The following is an 18,962-nucleotide window of genomic DNA, read 5'->3' on the forward strand; positions in this document are numbered from 1 at the left end:
TATAAAGACCTAGGTAGATTAAAAGTAAAGTTCTATAAAATATATACTCTACAAATGCTAATTAAAAGAAAACTAGATTGATCATATTAATTTAAAGCAAATTAGATATTAAAGCAAGGAATATTATCAGGGCTGACAGAAATTAATGATAAAGGATTGCTTTCATCAAGACTTATCAAGACATAAAAATCCTAAAATTTTGTGCACCCAAAAAATAACAAACAAATAACTTTATCTCAATAAGTTGATGTCTTACATAAAATGTATAATTTCCTAGAAAAATGAAGTAGCAAAATTGTTTCAGGATTTTTAAAGACTGGAGTAAATGAAGAATCAAGAAAGAAACACTGTCAACAATTACAATTACCCTCCCATAAAATAAGAAAAAAATAAACAAACTAGTCATTAAGGAACAGATAACTGTATTTTATATAAAACTTCTAACTTTGAAGCTATTACTTTATTGTGTTTTGGTTTCTGTTGTTGCTGAAGAATAGTATGTCCTTATTCCTTATGAGGTCATCTGTCTTTTTCCCTTTGACATCTCTTATGATTTCCTGTTTATCCCAATGCTTTGGAGTTTCATCTTGTGGTGTCTAGATATGGATGTATTTTTATTTAACCTTTTTGAGACACAAAATATACTTTCAATCTAGAAACTTATCCTTTCCTCAATTCTAACAATCACTTAGCTGTTAACTCTTCAAATACCAGTTCTTTATCATTTCCTTCATTTCTTTCCTATGGCCCTCCTATTAGTTATGTCTGAGCCTCTTAATGTCTCCTATGTGTCTCTTAACTTTAAAAAAAAAAAAGGTTTATTGAGATATAACTCACATCCCCAAAATTCTCCCTTTTAAATACACATACAATTCAATGGTTTTTCATATATTCACAGAGTTGTATACCCATCACCACTAAGTAATTTAAATTAATTAATAACATTTATTTACTTACTGTGCCATGTGGCTTGCAGGATCTTAGCTCCCTGCCCAAGGACTGAACCTGGGCCATGGCAGTGAAACCACCATGTCCTAACCACTGGATGGCCAGGGAACTCCCTTAGAACATTTTTATCATCCCATGAAGAAATCTCATATAAACCAGAAATCACTCCCTATTTTCCACTCTCCCAGGCCTTAATAACCAATAATTTACTTTTTATCTCTATAGGTTTCCCTATTCTGGACATATAAATGGAACCTTATAATACGTGGTCTTTGTGACTAGTTTTCTTCATGTAATATAATGTTTTCTAGGTTTACCTATGTTGTAGCATGTATCACTGCCTTCCACTTTATTACCAAATAATCTTTCATTGTAGAGATATACCATATTTTGTTATCCATTTATTAGTGATGGAGTTTTGAATAATTTTAAATATTGAATAATTAGGAATAATGCTGCTATGAACACTCATATATAAAATCTACGTACATATAGATTTTTGTATGGACATATGTTTTCAGTTCTCTTGGGTATATACCTGGTAATAGAATTGCTGGGTGACATGGTAATTTATGTTTAACTTACTGAGGAACTGCCAAATATTTTCCAAGGTGGCTGCAACATTTTGCAATCCCACTGGCAATATTTAAAGTTTACAGTTTTTTCACATCTTCACCAACACTTGCTATATTTTGTATTTTTCATTTTAGCCATTCTAGTGGGTGTGAAATGGTATCTCATTATGGTTTTGCTTTGCATTTCCCTGATGGCTAATGATATTGAGCATCTTTTCTTGTGCTCATTGGTAATTTTTATATCTTCTTTGAATAAATGTCTATACAAATCCTTTCCCCATTTTTAAATTGTCATTTGTTTTTAATTATTGAGTTTTAAGAGTTTTTAATATATATTTTGGATATAATTCCCTCATTAGAGATATGATTTCCAAATATTTTCCCACATTACATTGGTGTCTTTTCACTTTCTTCATAGTGTCCTTTGAAGCACAAAATTTTTCATTTAGATAAAATTCAATTTATCTATCTTTCCTTTGATTACTTGTGCTTTTGACTGATTGCTTTTACTTTTAATGTCAGATATAAGAAATTATTGCCTAATCCAAGGTAGAAAAGATTTACATCTATATTTTCTTTAAAGAGTTTTATAATTGTAGCTCTTACATTTGGTTCATTGATCCATTTTGAGTTAATCTTTATGTATGGTGTGACGTAGGGGATTCAACTTTGTTCTTTTGCATTATGGTTATCCAGTTGTCCCAGCACATTTTGTTGAAAAGACATTCTTGCCTCATTGAATTGTTTTGGCACTGATGTCAGATATCAATTGACCATAAAAGTAAAGGTTTATTTCTTGATTTTCAATTCCATTTCATTGATCTAAATATACAGCAGTAAAGCATTAGCACACTGCTTTGATTGGTGTAGATTTGTAGTAAGTTTTGAAAGCAAAAAGTGGAGCCCTCTGACTTTGTTCTTTTTCAAGATCGTTTTAGCAACTCAGGGTCTCTTATTACCAGACTTCTTGCATCAAGTTTTCCTTTCATGTCTTACCTCTGTGTAGTCTTGTTAACATTTCATGGTTTTTTTTAATATGAAATTATTTTCTTGAGGATCACTTAAAATATTCTTTGGGCAAATTCAGTCTACCCCTTATTCCCCTGTCCCATCCTGTACTTTTTTTTTTTTTCAATTTTCTATCTTTCCCTTCTTCTCTCCCAATTTCCAGAGTTTTTTCTAACTTTTTTTCTCTTACAATATTTCCTTTTCTCTTCCAGCTAGTTAGTAAGTACCCTTCATATCCTTAGTACTCTGCTAATCTCTGGAAAAGAAAATCTTTTAAACACTATTCTTACATTGCTTATGGTAAATAATATAAGAGACAAGTATATAAATCCATGCTAGATCCTCTTTCATAAAGGAGAATCAGATTTTTGTTTTTGATTTTGATAATATGCTTTGGTTTAAGTTTTGGTGAACTTGAAAGTAATATTCAGTTTAAAGGAGAGTGCTTATGCTAAAATAATTATTAAAGATAAAAGCAAACATTATCTATATACAAAAATTGAATACAAAAGAATAGGAAAAAGGAAAAGCAAACTCTAAAAAGTGACACAAGAATGACTATACATTTTAATAAATAAGTGTGATTTACTTCTTTTGTATTTACTTTTCACTCATTCATTTCTCCAAAAATAAATGTATTGAATATTACTGGGTTTTTTTCCCAAAAACGAGCAATGAATTCTCCAATTCTTCAACACCAACTGGGTCTCCAAGAATTTAATTCAATCCGTACACAAACTATTCAGAGTTAGTACAGATTCCATAGATTGAGGTCTCTGTCCTGAAAGACTGCTCTCATTTCTTTTTTAAAAAATTTAATTTATTTTTTGGATGCATCGTGTCTTAGTTGTGGCACATGGGATCTTCACTGAGGCAGGTGAGATCTTTTGTTGCGGCATGCAGGCTCCTTTCTAGTTGTGGCATGTGAGTTTTCTCTCTCTAGTTGTGACACATGGACTCCAGAGTGCATGGGCTCTGTAGTTTGCAGCATACAGTCTCTCTAGTTGAGGCACCCGGGTTCAGCAGTTGTGGCGGCGCAGGGTTTGCCCTGCGGCATGTGGGATCTTAGTTCCCCAACCAGGGATCAAACCCGCATCCCCTGCATTGGAAGGTGGATTCTTTACCACTGGACCACCAGGGAAGTCCCTGTTTTATATTTTTATTGAAGCTTCTTTTTTGTTTAAGTATATGATAGGAAAAGGAAGAACACAGTGTGCACATTTTGTAGTATGTGGTTATTCTTTGGATTGCTCCAAAAACAGTCATTGTTTCATCTTGAATAGCTCACTTCACAATTGTTTTAGAAACTAAAGGCAGATATTCTCTTTGAAATATTACAACCTTTATGCTTGTTTAATTCACTAGCAGTTTTAAGACCAAGAATCTATTTTTCACTTAAACCATCTTTTTAACTTGTTTTGAGAACAAAGCTGGGTGTTATTAATATGTAATGATTATGTATCACTGATAATATCACAAATATATGTTGGAGATATAAGGCAAGACATATTTGTTATGATGTTATGATGATGTATATTCATTGTTACTTGATAAATGCTGCCTGCACATCACTAGGTAGAGCAGAGAGCATGCCAAGTAATGTGAGGGGTTAGGTCATGGAAACTCTAATATAAGGAAAAAAAGAGTAAGTAGCATAATAAAACTTAGTATGATAGAAGTGAATTAAAATTATGTCTAATAAAACTTAGATATTCAAGTACTTTAGCTTAGTAGCTTTTCATGATCTTGTCCTCTACTCCCAGCAAATTCAGTATTATCTTTGTTTCAAATTCCATCTCCTAATAATCACAATCAGGAAACTCAGAAGTGTTCTTTTCACCATCCTTTTTACCATGAATTCCAACTGCTGTTTGAATCTGGTTAACTAGTTTGATGATCAGTAAGGTACTTTTTTTCTAACCTAGAACTTTAAAGAAAAACATTACCTGTTCAAACTAGAGTAATACAGGCACTGGCATATTCTTGGACGTTGTTGAAAAAAATCAAGCCAGCATTGCTTTTAAAGCCCCAAATAAGAGAGCTTTTAATTTTTTTAAAGGTTTTCAGTCTGCATAAGAACTCAATGAGCATGCAAGTATTATGTGCTGTTACTTTTTCAGACAGTAATCCATTTATCTTGTTAAGTTTTTTTTGAACTCCTGCAAGCTGTTTTAATATCTCCCCTTTTTTCTGATTATTTGACAATTGCCAGTTTTTGTTGAATGTTAAAACAATATGCCTCCTTATGGATATCAACTGTTCATTAACTAGGTGGTATATTTGATGGTGAAGAGGAAGAGAATTCGCAAGCAGTGCAAGGATTTAGTGTTGACATTAATATTATACAATAGATCCTTATGATATCGAGATGTGTATTCTGTCTCAAAGTAGTTTTGATCTGCCATCTTCATTTTCACAAATTATAATCTTTTTTTTTTTTTTTTTTTTTTGCGGTCCGTGGGGCTCTTACCGCCGTGGCCTCTCCTGCTGCGGAGCACAGGCTCTGGACGCGCAGGCCCAGCGGCCATGGCTCACAGGCCCAGCCGCTCCGCGGCATGTGCGATCTTCCCGGACCAGGGCACGAACCCGTGTCCCCTGCAACGGCAGGCGGACTCTCAACCACTGCGCTACCAGGGAAGCCCCACAAATTATAATCTTTTACGTTTGTCACTCTTAATTTAGAAACTGGTAATAGATGACAATCTTAAAAATTCATTTTGAACACAACAGTGTTCACAGTGTGAACGCCACAACAAAAACGATAACCCAATTAAAGACTGGGCAAAGGATTTGAATATTTCTCTAAAGAAGTTATAGAAATGGCAATAAGCACATGAAAAGGGACTCAACATCATTAGATATCAGGAAATGCAAATCAAAACCACAATGAGATAATACTTCATATCTACTAAGAAATATAAAAAGACAAAAACTGACAAATAAGTGCTGGCGAGGATGGAGTATATGGCAGTTTCATATACTGTTTGTGGGACTGTAAAATGGTACAGCCGCTTTGGAAAACAGTTTTGCAATTATTCAGTAAGTTAAACATAGAGCTACCGTATGACCCAACTTCCATTCTAGGTATATATCTAAGAGAACTGAAAATTTATGTCCACACAAAAACCTGTACATGAATGTTCATAGTGTTATTCATAATAGCCAAAAAGTGGAAACAACCAAAATGTCTATCAGCTGATGACTGGGTAAGTAAAATGTGCATATAATTGGATATTATTCAGCCATAAAAGAGAGTGAAGCACTGATATAAGCTACAATATGGATGAGCTTTGAAAACATGCTAAGTGAAAGAAGCCACACACAAAAGTTCACGTATTATGTGATTCCATTTATATGAGATGTCCAGAATAGGCAAATTCATAGAGACAGAAAGTAGATCAGTGGTTGCCAGGGGCTGGAAGAGAGAGTGAAGGGGAGAATAGGTAATGACTACTTAATTGGTATGGTGTTTCTTTTGGGGTTGATGAAAATGTTCTGGAATTAAATAGTGGTGATGGTTGCACAACATTATGAATATACTAAAACCACTGAAGTGTACACTTTAAAATGGTGAATTTTATTTTATGTGAATTGTATCTCAATCTAAAAAATTCATTGTGATTTCTGAAATTTTAATATTTGGCAGAAGAATCCCTGAAACATGTAGAATACTGCTCTGCATTGTCCATATCTTATCCTCGAATTAAACTTATGTGTGACATACTTGAACCATATGCTGTTTTAGCTGCTAAAATGCTCTCTAGTATGATGGCAATGGCCAATCTCTGAGGGAAGTTAAAGAAATAGTTCTTCAAAACTCATTATTTGGGAATTCCCTGGTGATCCAGTGGTTAGGACTCCATGCTCTCACTGCTGGTGGCCTGGGTTCAATGCCTGGTTGGGGAACTAGGATCCCACAAGCCATGTGGCATGGCCAAAACAAACAAACAAACAAAAAAACACACAAAACACTCATTATTTTGTTTATTGCTGGAATATTTTTGACCACTCAATACAACGACTTTCCTCAGGTCACAGTAACAAAAAGAGCTGTGCTTTCTTTAAGAAAATTATTTCTTTTCACTTTATGAGTACTGTGAATAATATATACAAGCAAAAGCTGCATATGACAATCATTTCTTCTTTGCATTGGTTAACAGGAAACTCAAAGACATATATTTCATCCTTCAGCAACATAGAGTACAGGGCCTTATGGCATGCAGTTTTGAAACTAAGCTCTTGGCCTGATCTTATTTTTTTCACTCTCAGGTTCTTATTTTTATTATGAATATTATGTACCTTATTAGTAGCTTACCTCATCTTAGTTTATTACCTCATATTTTAGAACAAGACAGGGTATAAAAATATACAGAGATAAAGGATGTTATAATTAGAGGGAAAAAAAGCCTGAAATGCAAATGTGTTTGAGAAACTTATCTAGATTAATTTACCCTAATATGTAATTAGTAACTGTCTTTATAACTTTCAAATTCCTTATAACTATCTAAGTTTTAACTTTTTTAAGGAGGCAGGGGAAAATGGTAGGAAGTAATAAGCAAAAAGAATGGAACTTTGGAAATGATAAACATTTGTATAAATGATTGATAAACATTTGTATAAATGATTGATAATTGTATAAAATGATTGATAATGTCAATATAATGATTGATAATATGAATTGCTTTCTGTTTTGAATAGGGTGATAAGTTATAGAATAGGATGGTGCTGGAAATCCAAAAGTGGAAATAGGTCAGTCAGTACAGAGGAGGGAAAAGGGAAAATATGGTGGAGATGTTTTCTGAAATTGCTGGCTGTACTTTTTGTCTAACATTAATCCTATTTAAGCCCCACTGTGCATAATCAAATAAGAGCTGTGTATGGCATTATTTTTATACTGTGCAGCTGCATGTGTATAGCCTAGAAGGACATTGCTGTCACATCATAAAATATGTCAACATTGCTTTCATATGTTTAACATGGCAGCCTCTATTACAAAATAGTATTGTTTCTAAAGGATTTTTAATTTAATTATATGTGGTATTTTCCCCTATCATTTTTAATATAGTTTCCATAGAATTATTAAATTAGTTCATGTCTTTATTATCTTTGCATTTCTAGCAGCAAGGACAGATTTATACATTTATTAAGTGCTTAGTAATCATTGATTTTGCTTTTGTAATTTTCCCATCAGCATTTTTTCCTTCCCTAAATCCATCTCGTCAGCATATAAACATGCTGTAGTATTCCTCCATCTTAATACAAAAACCTTTCAAGGTCCCACATCCCCCTCAAGCTACAGTGCTGTTTCTCTACAGTTTTTTATAGCAAACCCTTTCGAAGAGTTTTCCATATATGCTGCTTCTACATCCTCATTGCACTTTCTCTGCTTTACTTATCCTATTCAGTGCTTTTGTCCACACCACTCTGATGACAACATTCGTGTCCTGGGCACCAGTGAAGTTTATCTAGCTAAATCCAATGGTCATTTCTCAGTCCTTAGGTTAAGTGTTTTCCCAGCAGCATTGTCACAGTCAATCATGTCATGTTTTTTTCTGAAACTGTTCACTTGGGTACTTTGCCAAAACCAAATTCTTGATTTCTTAACACTATCACTATCGCCATCACCAAACTTATTCCTACCCAAGTCTTCTCCATCTCATCCATGTTGTTACTAATAAATGCTTTTAAGTGGCATTTTTTTTCATCAAGTACATAGCAATTAATTGGATCTGAGCCTTACACCTCTCTTTCATCTGTATACCTCAAAAAATTTTATAAGCATAATTAACTAAAACTTCACAACATCCTTGTGAAGTAGATAATTATGGCATGGCAAACTGATGTACTAAGAGATTGCCTAAGGTATCTTATGCATGTATGCCAAAATTTTGAAAGTGGACCAGGGTAATGTAGTCCCTGTTGGAAGCATTAGACCAGATTTCTTTTTTATGATGAAATCATTCTAAGAATTCTCAGGAAAAGTAAAATAGTAGTAATGATTACTTAATATCCCTAAATATTCATAGCAAAGTTCTTTTAATAGAAAAGAGTAAAATGTGTATTATCTGAAATCTAGTATTTATTAGTGATGGCAACTTTGTTATATCTAATGAAATATATTTTTTTTTGATTGTATGTTGTTAGATTGCTTAATTGCTTCACCAAGTCTTCATAGCCATAATCTGAATTGGATCTTTGAAGGTTTGGAGTGGAATAGTTTCATTTAAGTCTTTTAGCTACGGTACATGAAAGCTTTATAAAACTACGAGCTTTGTGTTTGTCTTGATTGCTAGCCTGTTCGAGTAAGGGGGTTTTTTACAAGGCAATCTTATCAGTGGCAAATTATTCGTTTGGCATTTGTTGACAAGACTGAGATGGACTGTAATTTAGATAAAAACTAAAATTTCCCCAAAATTTATATTCAAATAATGTATTTTAGTTTAGTTAATAGTAATTCCTAAAGGCTTTACCTCTCTATTGCTACAATTTGAGTTGAATTCCCTAAAAAACTTATAGTTAGAGAAATAAAAATACAGCCAAAACAGCATATAATTTTTCTCAAATGAAGCCCTTCATTATATTACTTCATCTAAGTGATTAGTTCATTTTTGGATATTGTGTATATATTAGCCTCAAGAGTGTTTCAAAACCTCTTGACAGTGCTACCACTTTCTTCTTCTACTGGATACCCATTTATGGCTCTAAAGCAGAAACCCATGAATAGGGAGTAAAGACTTCGAGAGGTACTAATTAGTGTTGGAAGAATAGGGTGGTAAACTTTAGAAAAACACACAGCTTTATATATACTTAAATTAAAAAACAATTCACCAAGTTTAATAGCCAGTTGTGCTTTGTTTGGGTGGTTTTTATTATCAGCAAAATTATAAAGTTGCCATCTGAGTTCTAGCTAAACTTCATTGTAGTAAAGCTTATGTTAGTTGTCTAAAAATTTTGTATGTTAACCTGTGGGAATTATAACTCTTCTAGAGAAGTTTCAATCACACAGAACAGTAAGGACAAGTGTTGCAAATGAAGGATATGATATATTTTGAGGGAATGACAGCTTTTTGTAGTAAGGATAGTGAAATTATTGATATATTTTGGTAATTTATGGCAATATAATTTTATAAGAAATGTAAAATCACTGATAATACAAGAAGTACTGTTTTATTTTATATTTATTTTTTATTGAAGTATAGTTGATTTACAATGTTGTGATAGTTTCTGGTGTACAGCAAAGTGTACATATAGATTCTTTTCCATTATAGGTTATTACAAGATATTGAGTATAGTTCCCTATGTTATACAGTAGGACCTTATTTATCTATTTTACATATACTAGTGTGTATCTGTTAATCCCAAGCTCCTAATTTATCCCTCTCCCCTCTTTCTTGTTTGGTAACCATAAGTTTGTTTTCTATGTCTATGGGTCTATTTCTGTTTTGCAAGTAAGTTCATTTGTATCATTTTTTTAGATTCCACTTATATAGATATATAAGCGATATCATGTTTGTCTGACTTCACTTAGTATGGTAGTCTCTAGGTCCATCCATGTTTCTGCAAATGGCATTATTTCATTCTTTTTTTAAAAAATAAATAAATAAATTTATTTATTTATTTATGGCTGCGTTGGGTCTTTGTTGCTGCGCACAGGCTTTCTCTAGTTGCAGCGAGCAGGGGCAGCTCTTCGTTGCAGTGCGCAGGCTTCTTATTGCAGTGGCTTCTCTTGTGGCAGAGCACGGGCTCTAGGTGTGCAGGTTTCAGTAGTTGTGGCACATAGGCTGAGTAATTGTGGCTCGTAGGCTCTAGAGCACAGGCTCAGTATTTGTTGGGCATGGGCTTAGTTGCTCCACGGCATGTGGGATCTTCCTGGACCAGGGCTCAAGCCTGTGTCCCCTGCATTGGCAGGCAGATTCTTAACCACTGTGCCACCAGGGAAGTCCCTATTTTATTTCTTTTTATGGGTGAGTAATATTCCGTTGTATATATGTACCACATATTCTTTATCCATTCATCTATAGATGGACATTTAGGTTGCTTCCATGTCTTGGCTATTGTAAATAGTACTGCTATGGGCATTGGGGTGCATGTATCTTTTCAAATTAGAGTTTTCTCCAAGAAGTGCTTTTTAAAATGCTATCTGTTTATATTTGGTTTTACCAGAAGTAGTATTTAGTAGTTTAGTATGAAGTAGTTTAGCTGAAGAGAGTAGTAGTTTGGAAAGAGTGGCAAAAAGTTAGAATCGTGGTAAATCATCTCTTTAAGAACTTAAAGAGATGTACAACTTTTTTGTTTCTGCTTTTGGTTTTCTTTAATACTTAAAGCAATTCTCTTAAGGGGAAGCTCACTTTGTTTTAGGTTGTGATATGACAAAGTTTGGTGTTTTAAAATGAGAAACTATCATTTGTTTTATTTCTAGACTTCTCTTGGGAGGCTATAATCACTTTTTAACTTCCTGGGTATCTCTAGTGTAGATAGTGGGCTCTGGTTATTTTCTAACAGCAGGTGTTGAATTACAGTCGTCCCTTGGTATCTGGTAGGGATTGGATTAATTTGCATGGATTAATATGCAGTGGCAAGAATCATTGGAACTCTGGCCTTCACAGCTTCTCTGAACATTAAGGGAAGATGCACATCTAATATTTTACTGAATACCCTGCTTAGACCTACAGGTGAAACTGAGGACAGAAAACATTCAGTGAGTATTATGCACCAAAATACTGCTTGGAATTGGAACTATCCATTCAAGCTGCCTGTTTTCTTTCCTTCGATGTCTTCCCCCCATGAAATCAGAAAAACAACTTTTAGCCAGACACCAACATAGTCAACTGTTTGTATGGGTCAGGAAATGATTTCTATCACTTTAGAGCTTTGTTGCTTGTAGATAAAGTATCTAAATTGATTGGTGCTTTTATAATTTGACAAAACTGCTTAACAAAACTTATATTAACGTTATATAAAGTCTTCTATTTATATGCCTACTCTAGACTAGACGGCAGGCTTCTTTCATACATACCATATTACGTGCTTAGTTAAATAAAACTCTTGTCTTGTTGTTAAAGCTTGCTCATGTTTTTTTCTTAAAACATAATAAGAAAGGGAAAATAATTGTTGGAAAAAGAGATTCCCAAGGATCAGAACTATTAAAATTGTTAATAAAATAAATTTCTTTTTTTTCTAAGTTCTGTTGAGGTTTTAGTCATAACAGTGCATGAATAAATGAAGTAAACCACTTCTACCCAGCTGATTTAGATTTAAATTTAAAGAGATTTTAAAACTCAGTTCTCCAAAATCTAAGACTACTTCCTCTTATAAGCACTATGGTACATTAAGAATTCTGCAATAAAGTAAACCTTCTTTTCCACCCAACATAAACTTGAAAGTTATTTGAAGATAAAATAATTTCCCTCCAAATTTGGAGCACTGTTCCTGAATGGAACATATTCTGCCCAACACAGTTGACGGTTTTTTCCCTATGTCTAAAAAAAATAGAGAAAATAAATTTTCAAATATTTTAGGAGGATCATTTACACTTTGATCTTAGTATAGTTTCAGAAATGCCTAGTTGCGCTAATACGGTAGTCACTAGCCACATGTGGATACTTAAATTTAAATTAGTTAATATCTAAAAGTCAGTTCCTTAATCACACTAACCATATTACAAGTACTCAATAGCCACATTTGGCTATGGGCTGGGTATCGGACAGTGCAGATAGTAAACTTTTCCATTATTGCATTAAGTTCCATTGCACAGCTCTGTATAGAATAGAGTTGTCCCTTGATATCAGTGGGGGATTGATTCTAGGACCTGCCACAGGTACCAAAATCAGTAGATGCACAAGTCTGTTATATAAAGCAGCATAGTACAGTCAGACTTCCCTTATCTGTGGGACCCACATCCCATGAATATTTATATGTATTCCATTAGTGGTAGATCACATTTTTACCAGTTTCTCCGGTTTTATAGATTCCTATTATTTACAAGTATCCTTCCCCCCTAAAGTATTGCTTATTGAAGCATGTGATTTTTTTCCTACCAAGTAATTTCCCCAAGTAATAAAAATAATAATAATAATAGACAGGATTTGAAATAGCTAGATGATGGTAGAAGCATGTTTAGATTTTTATAAAGTTTGTTATTAACCTTAAAAACGTATGCCAAATTGTGCATACTTGTGATTCTCTAAAAAGTGAATGATAAAGACAGAATTTCCATGTCTACAATCCAAGATTGCAACACTGAAATAGCCTACCAGTAGCATATGGTTTATGAGATTACTTTTCATATGTAAATTTTAGAGAGAATTTTTATTATATAACCACACCTTGAAATGAGCATAGAACACAGAGAAAACATTAAACTGGTATATGAATTAATGATTAAATATTTTAGTGACTATTACTTTAAATGAATTTTAGGGTTAATTAGCATATATTTTCATGTTCAGATTGAATAGAGTGAGAAAAAGCCAGTAAATTTTTTATTCATTTATTCCTTTGAACCTTTTCAATAAGCTTGGTAGGGATAAATATCCTTACGTTGTATATATTGAAACTTATGTAAGGTTGTCAAGTGAAGGTGAAGTCTTGAGTATGCTAAAATTGATTAGATAAGGAAAGACTTTTTCCATTTGGGGGCAGAGGAAGAAGAAAAATAGAGATAGCTACATGCTAATTACTGGAAACATAGTAAATATAGTTGGTAAACTGGTAAATATAGTTGAGATTTTCTCTGTGCATATTTACTAAGATGGTGTCTGGTGGGGGAAAAGTACATAACCAATACATTAGTTGAATTATGTTTTCATAAAATGTAATATTACTTTTTATATGTCTAATTTGAATATATTTCCTAGTTTCAAGATGATTTTAAAGAATTACCTTTTCATTGTAAAAGCCACCCAGGATTTTTATGAGAAGCCCTAAGATTTGTCTGACTTTAACCTCTAGTGTCGTCTTAATTTCATGTATTTTTTTTCCTCATGCATTTGCAAATATCCAGTAAGTTATGTGTAAAAATTGCTACTACCATGATGAAGGAATGCCTTTTTCTTTTTAAAATAAATTTATTTATTTATTTATTTATTTTGGCTGTGTTGGGTCTTCGTTGCTGCGCGCGCGCCTTCTCTAGTTGCAGAGAGCGGGGGGCTACTCTTCCTTGCAGTGTGTGGGCTTCTCACTGTGGTGGCCTCTCTCATTGTGGAGCACAGGCTCTAGGCACACGGGCCTCAGTAGTTGCGGCATGCAGGCTCAGTAATTGTGGCTGACAGGCTCTAGAGCACAGGCTCAGTAATTGTGGCTCACGGGCCTAGTTGCTTCGCAGCATGTGGGATCTTCCCGGACCAGGGATCGAACCCATGTCCCCTGCATTGGCAGATGGATTCTCAACCACTGCGCCACCAGGGAAGCCCAGGAATGCCTTTACAAGGTTTTTATACTCTAAGGATTAGGGCTTTAAATCAAGTATGCATTTTAAATTATAGATTTAGTCTTAATTATCTTGTTTTTGTCCAAGAAAATAAAAAATAAATGGAACATTTATCTTTTTATTCAGTTACTTATTTTATTTGAATGTAAGTATTTAAAAATATTTAATAGCTTTTTTAATTACAGAGTTTTATAGAAAGTATATTTGGTTCTTTCACAAGCCTTTTTATTGACTCTTTACCATGACAAGCCTGTTTTTTTTGTATTGATTGAAGTTGAAAGCATAATGCTAGGAAGGAGTTCACTGAAGGCAGGTCTTTGGATACAGAGAGTAATGCATTCCATCTATGTAGGCTTTTTCTGATCTGATCTGATACGGTGGGAACAGATAATTTGGAGAGAATAAGTTTCCGGTCTTATATTCTTTTATACCTCCATGCATCATTTAAAGCTAACACGTTCTCCTCCTTAGAAATCTTTCCTCTTTCGCCTTCAGTGTATTTTCCATTTCTCTATTTCTTGGACTTAAAACATAACAAAACACCGTACAGTGTCACCTCTCTTGCTTCCCATGAGCCTTATTTATAGATATCCCCCAAATTCTGTTGGATAGTCTTGTCTTTTCTTTATATTCATTCCCTTGGTAAACTCTCTTGGCTTGAATTGTACTTTTTATATGACTGATTTTTAAACCTTGGACTATTCTAAATCGCAATATCTACCCATTGTTGAGAAGCGTCTCCATTTGAATCGCCTATGGTAACACTGGACTGACTTACTGTCCAAAATAAAAGTCACTCCACCCTACCACTACAGGTTTCTTTCATTGTGTCCCTGGTAATCTTTCTCTGCTGTCCTCGTTCCTGTACTTAATTTAGCATGAAGTCCTCTTGTTTCTCCATGTAAGATGTATCTTGGTTTTCCCATTCTCTCTGTACTCATCTGCACTATCCAGACCCTCATTGTATCACATCTGTTAACTCACTACAACCACTTTCACACCAACCCCGCTTTGCCTTTTTTTTTTTTCTTGAGCTTCCCAAAATCTCCCTGCAGTGACTTTTTAAAATGTATACAAAGTTGTTAATGCATATTTTCCTTAAATATAAATTGTAAGCATTTTTATTTATATATCCGTCTGGGCATAGTGCTGGATGCAGTAGGGAATCAGTAAGTAATTGTTCACTCATTCATTCAGCAGCTCTTTCTTGAGTAGTTGTTGGGTTCCAGCTGTTATACTAGTGCTCCAGTGATCTCTCATGCAGCTTACAGCTGAAAACAGTCTCTGGTGAGAAGAGAAGGCTTCTCTGAGGAGGTGGCATTTGTTATCAGACCTGAATGAAATGAGAAAGCCAGTCCTGCAAAGATATGGGGAACAGTTCCTGCAGGCTGAGAGATCAGCAAATGTCAAGGCCCTGAAGAGGGACAAGTTTGGTATGTTTGGGGAGTATCAAAAAGGTCACTGTGACTGGAACATAGTAGAGAGAGAGTGACAGGAGATGTAGTCAGGAGACCAGGTGACAGAGGGACTAATAGGCCATGGTAGGTATTATGGATTTTATCTTACGTGATGGAAAAGCCTTTGGACAGTTTTGAGTAAGGGAGTGTTGTGAGCTAATATATTTGTTGCTAAGTTAAGAATAGAAGTAGGGAGACTATAATAGTAATATTGGAGAGCAATATCTTGAACTAGTGAGGTAAAAAGCAGTAATAAGTGTTTTGAATTAAGGATAGAATGAGGAAGAATGGTTGGCAGGATAGATTGGATGGGAGGTGTGAGATAAAAAAGGAACCAAGGAAAACTCAGTTCTGTGTGCTTGGACAAGTCATGTATCCTCTCCAATATCTATTTTCCTGAGTATATAATGAGAAATACCTCTTTCCCACTTCTTGAAGGAATTGTTATGAGGATCTGATGAAATAACACATGAAAGCTAATTATGAATCTTAAAACACCATTAACATTGTATTAGTTTTTAACACTAAACATTTTAAAGTTCACCTTAAATTAAATCATACCTTGTTAATTAAGAAATTTCTAAAAGCTTAGATTTGACAGGAATAAGAACTCTAACCCATATACAGCTTAGGAAATAGTTTAACTTTCCCTGGGTTTATAGTATATCGTTCCTTTCCAATTATATTTTCAATCTTTAATAGTTTTGACACTGTTCATAAGGATTAGCATGAAGCAATTTCTCCTATTAATTGATAATAAGTAGATCATGTTCTGGCCATAGACTACACTGCTAATCTAATCATAGAGAAAAAGATAAACAATACCTGCCTGTCTTTTGTTCTGTAGTATATTTAAGACACTGTGATTCTCCTCTCGGTAAATATTTGAAAACAAATAAAACTAACCCAAATGACCTATAGTTTATTTACTAATATGTTATATTACGTTAACCCTGGGGTATTGTTGATTATAACAAAACATAATTTACCATACTATAATAAATAATGACCTATAAATAAACTCCAGGTGTTTTATGCTTATTTGTGTCATGCCAATTGTACTTTTCCTGACAATTTTAGATTAATTTAAATATGACTTATGGCATCAAGAAAGACAAATATTCTAAACAAACTTTTTAGTTTCTGAAATCACTTACTCAAGTATGATTCAGCTGAATGCTATTTCTGTTTTTTTATTGCAGATTTCTCAACAGTTATGTCACAAGATTGACCACATTGATCACAGTAAGACTAAAATGATAATTAAGCTTTTAAGGATGTTTTGTTTTCTCTGAGAATGAGAATTAAGTTAGAAAATATTTATGATTTTAGATTGTTGTTCTTTCTTTCAAGAGCCAAATGAATGTTTACATTTAATGATTCACATCTCACACTCTACTTATTTAAATACTTCTTTAAATGATTTTAAAACATTTTAAATGAAAAATACACTTAATTTATAACTGAAATTATATGCCTAATTATACTAACATATTTCAGTGTGAATCATAATCTGAACATCATCTTTTTTAGTTTTTGTTTTTATTAAAATATGGCATGAAACATTTAAGGTGACTTCACATTAGGAAAAAAATTACAAAAATAAAATTACTTGGGACTAATCACATATTAAGGAAAGACTGTGAAAACAGCATTGAAAGGATCCTTAGACCTCTTGATTAAATTTTTCATTGGTATTTAAATGATTTATAAACATTCTTCCAAATATGGAGAGTTGTTGAAAAAGGATAGTTCTCTTAAGAAACTGAACTTTTCCTCTTTAATTTTATTTAAAGTGTTAATTTCTACTGTGTATAAGGAAATATGTTACTTAAAGAAAAACTTTTATCCAAGGCCTTGATCTACATTATTAGAAAATTCTAACTATTAAAATCTGAATTGCAGTAATGAAATTTTACAGCATTTTTGAAAACTCCTTTTAAGTAACAGAGGAAAAAAATTGAGTAAATTATTTACTCAGTTAATCTGCTTCTTAAATCCCGTTTTAATTGTTCATTAGAAGCAGTAATTATCAGAAATGTTATTCCGTGTATATAAAACCTTAATGTTTTAATATTTTTTTGGAAAACTGGTACATTTGTTAAATTTAACATTTTTCAGAGAGGCCAGAGACAACTTTTATTCTATTCTATTTTTAAAGGCTTTATCATCATCGAGTCTACAGATGTATATGGCATGTTCATTTTCCTAAGGGAGCATTTTAGCTATCTCTGATTTGTTGCTCTTTGCTTGTTTGTTTTTTCTTAATCAGAACTTTATTGCCCTAACTGAATGGTTTACAACAAAATATTAACATATTTCTGTAGTAACCTTCTGTTTTGCATCTAATGTTTTATAATCAAGGAAGTTAAAATTAGCATTGGATGAACAAGGTGTTTTTTTTAATTAAAAAATGCTAACTCTCAGTACATTTTTAGGGTAATATTAAGGGAACACTTAATTGCAACTGTTCTGAATTCAAGAATTTCAGGAAGAGAGGTGGTGTTCAATATTATCAGATGTTAAATAAGTTAAAAATTAAGAAGTATTCATTTGAGAGTTTCATAAGTGACTGATAGTAGAAACCCTGTGTAATAATGTACGGGTTGTGAGGCTTTCTCTAGCTCCTTGTGTCAAGAAGAGGGTAGATTTCATCACTGATTCAGGCTGAGGGTATTGAGAGAGTAGTTCAAGTGTTGACCATGGGACTGGAATAAAATGAGGCCAGGGAAGGGCTGATATATTCAGAGAAAATGGAGAAAGGACTGGTCAGAGGTAGATAAGCTGGTGAAATGAGATGATAAAGAACTAAAAGAGTAGAATGCTGTGGTTAGGAAGGGGCTATTATAGATTGTTTCAGAGCTGGAGCTGGAGTATTCATATATAATATATACCTTGTATATTTTTTTCTTCAGAACTCAAGAGAATTTCTGTTTTTACTCCTTATGTTACATTTCTCTGAAGTGTCAAGATCTTCTAAATGATCTCTTTTCCTCCTGGCCATCATCAATTCTATTGAAGCCTATATGTGATCCTCAGTTGAACTTTATTAAAGCGTTGCTCTGATTCTTTTATGTCTCTACCTGAAGATGTATAGTGACTTTCCATTTCTTATAAGTTCAAATTAAGGCTTTCTAACTTGGTATTCAAGACCCCTCCTCAGTTTGGCTCTAACATATTTCCCAGACAAATATCCTATTATTCAAGAAGAAGAACCCTACATTCTATACAATGTGAACTACATACTCCACCTTGAGTATACATTTTGTCTCCATACTTACATTCATGCCATTCCCTTTTCCTTGAATATTCTTTTTCCTTTTCAGTCTTTTGTTTCTCCTGATGAAATCAAACCTCCCTTCTAATGCCCTGTATACCTGTAATCATCTCTTTGAGGCCTTCCCTAATCATCCTAATTGAAAGTGATTCTCCCTCCTTAGTAGTTTGGTGATGCTTAATTTTTATTATTCTTATGTAACTGATAACATATATTCCCTTGTATTCTGCATACTTTAATATGTATTTTCCAATTGAGCAAATGAGTAT

At 33.5% G+C, this 18,962-nt stretch overlaps 1 protein-coding gene across 18 annotated transcripts in view; it reads left to right on the forward strand.

Moving 5' to 3' along the window:
• BAZ2B (bromodomain adjacent to zinc finger domain 2B) overlaps positions 1–18,962 on the forward strand; it is a 378,273-nt gene that overhangs the window by 156,496 nt on the left and 202,815 nt on the right. For all 18 annotated transcript variants that reach the window (XM_027130377.1, XM_027130323.1, XM_027130316.1 and 15 more), the window contains one exon: positions 16,619–16,661. The gene's annotated coding sequence lies outside the window, so the exon portion shown is untranslated. The remainder of the gene's footprint in view (positions 1–16,618; positions 16,662–18,962) is intronic.

Source organism: Aethalodelphis obliquidens, unplaced genomic scaffold (assembly GCF_003676395.1).
Source record: "Aethalodelphis obliquidens isolate GAN/ISIS:26980383/991018 unplaced genomic scaffold, ASM367639v1 scaffold2, whole genome shotgun sequence".
Taxonomy (NCBI): Eukaryota; Metazoa; Chordata; class Mammalia; order Artiodactyla; family Delphinidae; genus Aethalodelphis; species Aethalodelphis obliquidens.